The 10,242-nt window shown below is 29.5% G+C and overlaps 1 protein-coding gene and 1 pseudogene across 1 annotated transcript in view; both read left to right on the top strand.

Annotated features, from left to right (window-relative positions):
- The first annotated feature begins 629 nt into the window (after window positions 1-629).
- Window positions 630-2,318, top strand: LOC113370903 (annotated as a pseudogene).
- Window positions 2,319-5,680: 3,362 nt separating this feature from the next.
- LOC113370405 (FERM, ARHGEF and pleckstrin domain-containing protein 2-like) overlaps window positions 5,681-10,242 on the top strand; it is a 71,780-nt gene continuing 67,218 nt past the window's right edge. The window contains exon 1 of the mRNA XM_026611070.1: window positions 5,681-5,875. The gene's annotated coding sequence lies outside the window, so the exon portion shown is untranslated. The remainder of the gene's footprint in view (window positions 5,876-10,242) is intronic.

The following is a 10,242-nucleotide window of genomic DNA, read 5'->3' as shown; positions in this document are numbered from 1 at the left end:
AGCTCTGCTGAATCAAAGCTGTTTAACCTCTTTAATACATATATCACAAATTTCTGATTTACCTAAATCTCTTAAATTGAGCTTTGTAAATCTTTCAATAAAAACATATAAACAAGTATTGGAATATTTTGACCTTGTATCAAAATATCATGAAGATCATTACAAGAATTCTTGTTACATATTAAACATTTACTTGACATATCATCTGATTCCTTCATTTTCAGAACAAATGTGGTAGAGTATTTTAACTAAATTAACATTACAGAATACATTCACTATGATATAAAAGTTTGTAAATAGAAATTATGTACGAAGATAAATGTCAAAAATAGTGAACTATAAAAATCCAACTACATCCGATATCCGATGCATGTGTCAGTGTGTTGAGGATTGTGACAGCCACAGGTAAGCACTTTGGATTCTTGCGCATACATTTTTCTATTTTAGTTTTGAATAATTTCCGTTGAATTCGTCGTCGATATTTATTGTTTTTTGATAAAAATAACGAAATCTATTTTCGGCTGTCATTTAATGATAACTGACGATAACCGCGAACGCTTTTGACACCTTTAGTTCACCTTCATTACATTGTTCCAGCGCAAACCACTTTGGTTACAATTTCAAATAAAATGTCCTATCATATCGAGAGATACCTACCACTCCTTATTTTGACCAAAAACCGGGTACGAGTGGTTTGAGAAAATAAGTGTGAACAGTGTGTTTCTGCAAACAGCAAAATATTACAACCATTAATTTTGTTCAAAGCATTTTAAATGCTCTTTGGGAATCGCGTTGATGGCTGCACGTTAATTATTGGTGGAGATGGCAGGTACTATATGAAAGAAGCCATTCAAATTATTATTCAAATTTTGCGCTGCAAATAAGTTTCCAAATTAATTGTGGGTCAAAATGATGGCATTTTATCTACACCTGCTGCTTCAAATCTCATACGACTACATAAACACTCGGAGGAATCATTTTAAACTGCTTCTCACAATCCAGGTGGTGTAGAAATGACTTTGGAATAAAATTCAATTGTGAAAATGGTGGCCCGCGCACCAGATAATTTAACTGCAGATATTTTTGAGTTGTCAAAAATTCTATCTGATTACAAATTTGTAATAATTTGCAATGTAATATTGACATTATTGGAAATTATTTCTTACAATATTGAAGGTCACAAGAGTTTTTCTATTTCAGTAATCGACCCGTTGGAAGACTATATAAATTTAATGAAAACTATATTTGATTTCCATTGCATTCAAAGTTTCATTGCCAATGGTTTTGATGGAAGTCCTTTGAAATTGTTGATTGATTCCATGAACGGTGTTACTGGCCCTTACGTAGAAAGAATATTTGTTCAAGAATTAAAATGTGATAAAAGCAGTATCACAAGAATGAAACCTCTTCCAGATTTTGGTAACATTCACCCAGATCCCAATTTAACTTATGCAAAGACTCTTGTGGATAGAGTAGGCAATGAAAATTGCCATATCGGTGCAGCATTTGATGGGATGGAGATCGTAATATGATTATTGGTCGTGGACTGTATTTGTAACACCTAGTGAGTTTTGGCCCACCATTTGAAATGCATACCATATTTCTCTCAAAATGGTGTCAAAGGTTTTGCTCGAAGTATGCCCACTTCTACAGCTATTGATAATGTTGCCTCTCAATTGGGAATTGATATATATGAAGTTCCTACAGGTTGGAAATATTTTGGAAATTTAATGGATGCTGGAAAATTGTCACTTTGTGGAGAGGAAAGTTTTGGTACTGGTTCTGATCATATAAGAGAAAAAGATGGTGTTTGGGCCTTATTAGCTTGGTTATCAATCATGAAACACACAAATAAAGAAATTAAAGATATTTTATCAGACCACTGGAAGTTATATGGCAGGAATTATTTTTTGCGATATGACTATGAAGAATGTTCAACTGAGAGCTGTGATGAAATGATGAAATACTTGTTTGATGTAATTTCTGATCCTAGTATAATAGGAAAAAAATTTGATAGTTTACAGAAACAATATCAAGTTAAAACTGCTGATGAATATTCTTATAAAGATCCGATTGATGATAGTTTTGTTTCTAAACAAGGTCTAAGATTTATATTTGATGATGGTTCAAGATTTATAATTAGATTAAGTGGAACTGGAAGTTCTGGCACTACCGTCAGGTTATATTTAGATTCTTATGAGAAAACTGATATTGATAAAGATGTTCAGTCCACGCTGCAGCCTCTCCTTGAATTAGCTTTAAACATATCTCGATTACGAGAATATACTGGTCGTTGTTCTCCAACTGTTATTACATAGAATTCTCGCATCATGTTTGAATATATGATAATGATAAAATGTAATATGTATTGAAGTATAATACGAAAATTATAGTAAAATATTTCATTATAAAAACTTAATATATCAGAATATATCATTATAGTTTATTTTGTTTGTTTTTCTACACAAAAATACTAATTACTTCAATCATTATTAGCAAACATGTTTCATCCATGACGTTTTTTTCTAACCCCTTAAAGCTGTTAATAACTTGGATATTGTAGCCATTACTTTAGGCTCGCAGGCTAAAACTACTTCTTGGGCGATGCATTGACCTAATTCATTTTTGTATGCAGTTTCTATTTTTTCCTCTCTTTCAACGTGTGCTCCTATTATGCTTAAATATAGCAAATATTTTATTAATGAATTATAATGATAATGTTTGGATAGTTATTTTGAGCTTTATTTTAAGATCTAATTTAATATCGGTATCTGAAATTATCAATTATCGTTATGATTGCAAAATTAATGAATAATACTAATATTTAGGCGTTAAGTTTGGCTTTTTTAATTGCATTTAATGTCTAAAAATGAATGATATATAAATATATATATACAATTTTTGTATATATTTAATACAAATTACAATCAGTAGCTACACATTTGATTAAAATAATAACTTATTTATATTTAATCTGACAATGAGACAAATCATAGTATGGAAACATTTGAAACTATTTTAAATGGCCATTGGGAAAATCGGTCAGTGTCCACAGAAATTAAAATTGAAAGTAAATGAAAATATACCTATATTTTGGGTACTTGTTATATCAGGCTGCAATAACCTTAGGAGCTCTTCTTTCTCTATTTCATTGAGATTATTTTTGCTTTGCAATACTGCTATGCGATTATATATTTTATTTATTCTGTTTCTATCTTCCTTTTCTTTTTCTAATTTAAATTTTGCAATTAAAAGTTATTTGTCTATGAAAAAGGCTATTAGAATTTGGATTCATACAAACTTCTGTAGCTTTAAATTTTTTCAAACGAATGGCGCGCAGTCTATCATAATTAATAGCTCTCAGTCTTCGTCCGATAATAAAACTTGGTGCACCATTGTAGGTTTTATGCTCTACCTTGAATGATATAATTCTCACAAAATACTTATAATAATCATTGACACCATAAAAGTTGTCTCAAAACCTACATATGGTACGTACACCCTACAATATGTAGGTTTTGAGACAACTTTTAGGGTGGGAGACAACAGACGTACAGCTGGGTACCTCGAATTGCGAGGTGAACTTACTATAATGACTGAACTATAAAAGTGCATTTTTTGTCCATGTTTTTGCAAAAACTCCTGAATAGATTTTGAAAATTTTGAGATATTTTAAATATCAGTTGGGATCATCTAATCTTTGGTTAAGATCGGTCGAGCCGCTCTTGTTTATAATTAAATATTTAAAAAGATTTTGGGCGTTTTTATTTTAGCAATAAAGTTTTTTTTAAATTGTTTTCTTGAGCATAATATCTTGTACATTGGGCAAAGTTCATTAAACATAATATTATAGTCCTACCAAAAGTTGTACTGTAAAAATTGATTGCATTGGAAAAATAATGAAAGCCTCGCTTTTAGGACATGCTTCAATTACCGGCATTATAAAAATAATAATATCAGTAAATGAAGAATACAATAATACTTGAGTCTTTTGAAGCACACAATAATTGAAAATTGCATTGATTATTAATATAATTCGTAGTAAAATGGAAAATATTATTATCAGTGCGAATTTATGAAAAAAACTAAATATAGTTAAATCTAGATAAGAGCTCTTATGTCGATTACTTGCACATATCGATAAATTTTTGCAACTTGTCAAAGCAAAGTACCACTTACATCTAGTTAATTATTATATATATGAATATTATAAAAATTAATGAACATACTCACTTCGCGTTGTATTTCATGAGCTAAAATACGCCTCGCTTCTTCGAACCGGTAAACGCGCCAGTACTTTTCGCACTTGTTGAGACCAGATAATAGAGAACGTCGCAGATTATCATCCGAAACTCTGCCCATTAAGGAAGCGAGTGCTGACATGGAGAATCCTCCACCTTGCGTTCCTAGATTTGTGTACACGCATGCCCAATCTATGCCCAGGATCTGACACGACTCCCAGGTCTGAAACGAATCTATCAAAGGATCACTTTACCGATTAAATAGAAGCTACAATAAATAATTAATGTGTTATCAAATAAACTTTTATTATTTATTTATTTTATTTTATTTTATTTTATATCGGTATGTATAAAAGTATTCCCAAGGAAATGCAGTAAATTTTATCTAGTTGCACCCTACTTAACTGAAAAAGATGGTTCCATAAGAAATTTTTGAGTTATTTGGCAAAAAAACAAAAAAATGTCCCAAATTTTCTATTTATTGCTAAAGAATGAAATATCGAATTCAAAGTCGTTTTATTCAGAACTTTTATATCGGTATCTATAAAAGTGTTCCCAAGGAAATGTAGTAAATTTTATCTAGTTTCACCCTATCTAACTGAAAAGGGTTGGTTCCATATGAAATTTTTGAGTTATTTCAAAGTCGTTTTATTCAAAACTTTTATATCGGAGTATATAAAAGTGTTCCCAAGGAAATAAAGCAAATTTTATCTAGTTGCACCCTATCTAACTGTAAAAGGGTTGGTTCCATATGAAATTTTTGAGTTATTTGTTCCGAAAATGTCCCGAATTTTCTATTTATTGCTAAAGAATGAAATATCGAATTCAAAAACGTTTTATTCAAAACTTTTATATCGGAGTGTATAAAAGTGTTCCAGAGGAAATGTAGTAAATTTTATCTAGTTGCACCCTATCTAACTGAAAAAAGATGGTTCCATATAAAATTTTTGAGTTATTTCACAAAAACTAAAAAAAGGTCCCGAATTTTCTATTTATTGCTAAAGAATGAAATATCGAATTCAAAGTCGTTTTATTCAAATTTTTTTTAAATCGGTATGTATGAAAGTGTTCTCAAGGAAATGTAGTAAATTTTATGTTGTTTCGCCCTATCTAACTGAAAAGGGGTGGTTCCATACGAAACTTTTATATTTATTCAAAGTTTTATTTAATACATTGAAGACCGCGTGCCGACCGGTTGGTACACGATATGTGTTTCCTGAACCGTTCAGGACCGTCCTGAACCGTTTATGTTTATACAATATATGATGACTATATATATATATATATATATATATATATATATATATATATACTTACAAGCAATCAACATGTTTAAACAAAAGTGTTTGCATTGCAAAAAATATAAATATATTATTCTTGATTATAATTTCTATTCTAGTTCAAAATGCATGATCATCCAGGCACCAATATATAAGATATTTGAGTGAATATGATAAGTGGTCAACACAAACCTTTTGAAATTCCGATTCAATGGTAGAATGTCTTAAACAGAATGGATGTACCCAAGCTTGTTGAATTTCCAAACAAGCAGGTGATCTCCAGATTTTTGCCGTAATTCGATCTAATTTGTCTTGAGGACCTTCTTCTGCATCATTTAGTTCTAACATTGGAAGGTAATTGTTTTCTTTTCTTCCTATTATATTAATAAATTTACATATCTGAATTAAGACTATAATAAAGCACAATAAAAATAAGATGTGGGTTGAAAAAAGTTTGTATGCAAAATTTTCTTGGTAAAAATATCAGTTAAAAACTTAGAAACATTTATGATACAACATTAATAAATAAAAATAATTGAACTTAATTTATATATGTGTACGGTTTCTCTATCTTAATATATATGCTAAATTCAATCATACCATTCTGCTCATATTTTAAATTATTTATATGATTTTTAAGTTCTGTCGTGACGCATCTATTATCTTTTTCTGATAGTACACCTCCAACATAATTCACAAATAAAAAAAGTAATAGAGGCTTCAAAATGCAAATCATACTATAAAATATTTTATAAAAATAAAATGTCAAAAATATAAATCTTAATTATACTATAAAATGTCATAAATGTTTTGTTTTAAATCAAAATATCATAAATGGTGAAAAATGCTCATAAATTTGTAATACCTTTGTCTGTTATAATGTATTAGTGCAAACATACAACACATTTATAGAAATATGTTTGGAAATATTTTTCTACTCGAAAATGAGTATTTTGAATTATTGACGATGCATATATTATATCATAACAACCAAGTATGTTTCCTTTTTAACTTCCCGTAGGGATAGTTATAGTAATCGCAAAAAAATCGAAAATGAAAATTTTTATATATCTTTGCGTTTCAGAGGTTTCTGAACATTTTGGCATACCTTAGAAAAAATGGATGTATGTGTGTGTGTGTGTGTGTGTGTGTGTGTATGTATGTATGTATGTGCGTGTGTGTATGTATGTGCGGATACAAATTTTCGTCGACGATTTCGGGAACACGGATCAACCGATTTGAATAATTCAAAAAACATTCGATTCGTATTGATAAGGAGACGTGCTGATTAGTTTTTGGCAAAGACAGGTCTAGCCGTTCCAAAGATACGGGGCAAAAAGTGCCGAAAACGGTAACTCAGTTTTTAAGAGAACGGAGTGTCCAATTTGAATAAGTCAAAAAACGTTTTACTTGTATTGACAAGATGAAGAATTGACCAAATTTTCATAAAGGCAGGTCTAGCGGTTTCGGAGATCTAATGAAAAAAGTAAAAAAAAATGCCATTTGGCGGTCAAAAATGATCATTAGACATATGCACATCAAATTATCAGATATTTTATAGAGATTTTAACAATAAGTATGAATTTTGTTTACATTCCTATGGGTTCCGTACCAATGTTTACGCGTTAGACGGCGACGCGGCGCTTACGCGCTTTGATATTTCGTCTTTATGCAGTTAAAGCAGTACGATTGCTTTGAAAAAAGGTCAGATCTTCCAAAATATGTCAAAATAAAGAAAACATTTTTTTTTCAAAAAAAAAGAAAATTAAATTTTTTTTTTTTTTTAAAAAATTTTTTTCAAAAAAAAGTAATTTTTTGTCCAATTTGTCCATCTTATTTTTTCGAAGTAAATTTTTTTCAAAAATGTTAATCGTTTTTAAAAAAAAATAATTTTTGGTACGGGAAGTTTCAGCAATTTGCCTTAAGGCACGATGCCTTAATTGCCTTAAGACAGAATTCCACTTACAGCTAGTTATTATTATTAGTTCGAGAACCATTAATAATTACGGATTTAAACATTTTTTGCTCAAAAATGATTTAAACATTCAGCCAAAGGTATAAAAATAGTTTATTCTATAACAAAACATACTTTGATACATGATAACATTCATTATTCTTATCAATTAATGAAATATATTAGACAATAAATATAACCCAAAGGTTCTTCTTACACTAAATTTAATACTGCTATTATGAACATTTATTTAGCTAATTACCACACTCATCTCTCAGTATTTGATACTAAAATATTTATTTAAATGTCGATGTGACTTTTAAACTCGGATGGTCAATTTTATGTTCAAATATCTAAATGCTTTCTATACACATATAAACATATTATATATGTTATTACAATCTATTATCTAAAGTTATTATTAGAATAATTAAAGATTCATTTGTAGAACCCATTTTATGGGTGAATATAAGATCTAAAGTATTTCTGAAACACAACCAATAATTAAAATAAAATACCTCTACAGAAGTTATTTATAAAAATGATTGATTTGTCAAATATCTAAATGCATTTTAAATATATATAAAAATAAATGTTATTACTATCATATTTTAAAAATAAATAAAGATTCTTTCTTAAAACCCATTTTATGGGTAAATGTAAGATCTAAAATATTTCTGAAACACAACCAAATAAAATACATTCGTCTAATGGATATTAGTCTATCATTATGAATTATCAACTGATAGTATTTTTTCTTGGTTTCATGATACATATTACAATGCTAGCAACCAAATATATAACACCTAGAGCTATAAAGTAATAACCATAAACAATAAATTGATCTCTCGTTTGCAACTCAAACCCATCTTTTGAAATAACAACTACAGTTAAAATCGTTTGAAATACAAGAGCATATGTTGTGTTGATACCAAAAATTAGGCCAAAGCTGTCCTCATCCAAGTACTTTGCAATTTCGGCACTGTAATATGAAAATTCAGTTTGGAGTAAATTTTATAAATTTATAAGAGTATATACATAAAATATATAATAATGCAAGAATACGGGGCGGAGTGTAAATTTCCAATGATTTTAACTTCCCAAAGGGATGATTTATGTTTTTGCGACAAAATTAGATTTGCTATAGCAATATATATTATAAAATTATGATTTTATGTTTTCTCGACGTTTCAAGTGATTCTGATCCAATGAAACCGATTTTCCAAAAAGTATGCGTGTTTGTATAAGCTTGCCGAATTAGACTTTTGATCAACGTTTTCTCAAAAACGACCGGACCGATTTCAAACATTTAAAAGCCATTCGATATAACTCGATAAGAATTAGCGTTTGTCAGCTTTGGGCTACGATCGGCCAAGCCCTTTCTTTGTTCTGTGGTTCCTTACAATTAACTTATACATTTCTTATAACGGTGTCCTAATTTAGTTGTATAAGTCTTTAACTTCTAATACACTTCATAAACTAGTTGCCAATAGTACTGTACGACGCCACTCCAAAAATAAACATACTGGCACTTGGAAAGGCCAGAAAATTTTCTCACCACCTTTGTAATCAAGTTTCTTCATTTAATTTCGATAAAAATTCTTATTATATAATACAAGTTTAAAGGATACAATAAGTGCATCCAATGTAAGGCATTTATTCAAGTTTTGCATAATGATACTTCTATTTCCACTAATCGAGCAAGGAAATATAAGAGTTTAAATGTTGAAACAAAACTATTCAAGATTATCTTCCACCCTATATAGATATATAATTCTAATAAGATATTCAAGTTTAAATTTTCTCACCTTGCAATGGTGATCATGAACATGTAAAGTACCCCAAAAGCAATGTATCCTAAATAAGAAAGCCATAAAGAGTTTGTCTGAGCTGCTGTTAGAATAGCCCCACCTTCCAAAAATGAACAAATTGTTAGAGTTAATAATCCACCTCTGTAGGATGTTAGATATCCGGCTGAAAGAGCCGCTCCGGCGCCTAGAAGTGTCAATGCTGCTTCTATGGCACCATTCCATAAAGCTGTATTCTGTGATAAAATCAAGCATTTAAAATATTAATTTTATTATTAATTAAATAATCCAAACGTTAAAAGCTGTGATGACCTATCGCTTTCAAAGTTACTCGATTGTCGAGTCGTATCTTAAATCTACACCTAAGTCTGTTTTTACACGGTCTTTTTGTACACGGTTTTGATATAACACGGTTTGAAAATTGAATATTTTTAATTTTTTTACACGAATTTATTCCATTTAGCACGATTTGAAATTTTATGCACTTAAATTTTTTTTTGCCAAATTTAATTTTTGCGAAGTATGTTCCTATTCTTTTCGTTCACAACATAGTTTTTTAGTTCCTGAACTTGCCATACATTTAATTTACATTACTTTTAAGATTAGAGTGCATATCTTTTTTATCATTAATTACTATGCTTGTGAAAATAAGCATTATATATTTGATTTAATAAAATAAACATGAATTCTTGTTCTTAAAAATTCTTGTTTTTCACTAATTTTAATAGGTTTTAGAGATTAGGAACAAATCACCCATTTTGTATAAGATCATGTCTTTTTTTACACGTTTTTTTTTTTACACGGCTTCTTCTGGAACCAATCTACCGTGTAAAACAGACTTAGGTGTATTTTGTCCCCTCTATGTATTTAGAAATTATACAGTTGAATGCCATTCAACATAAATATTTCTTGCAAAACAATTATACAACTGAATTCACTAGAAATACAGTGGTACCTCA

This window comes from Ctenocephalides felis, unplaced genomic scaffold (assembly GCF_003426905.1).
Source record: "Ctenocephalides felis isolate EL2017-DRISC unplaced genomic scaffold, ASM342690v1 CF-g0.4_SCAFFOLD_01492, whole genome shotgun sequence".
NCBI classification, from domain to species: domain Eukaryota; kingdom Metazoa; phylum Arthropoda; class Insecta; order Siphonaptera; family Pulicidae; genus Ctenocephalides; species Ctenocephalides felis.
Note: the sequence above shows the minus strand (reverse complement) of the source record. Positions and strands in the feature narration are given on the sequence as shown.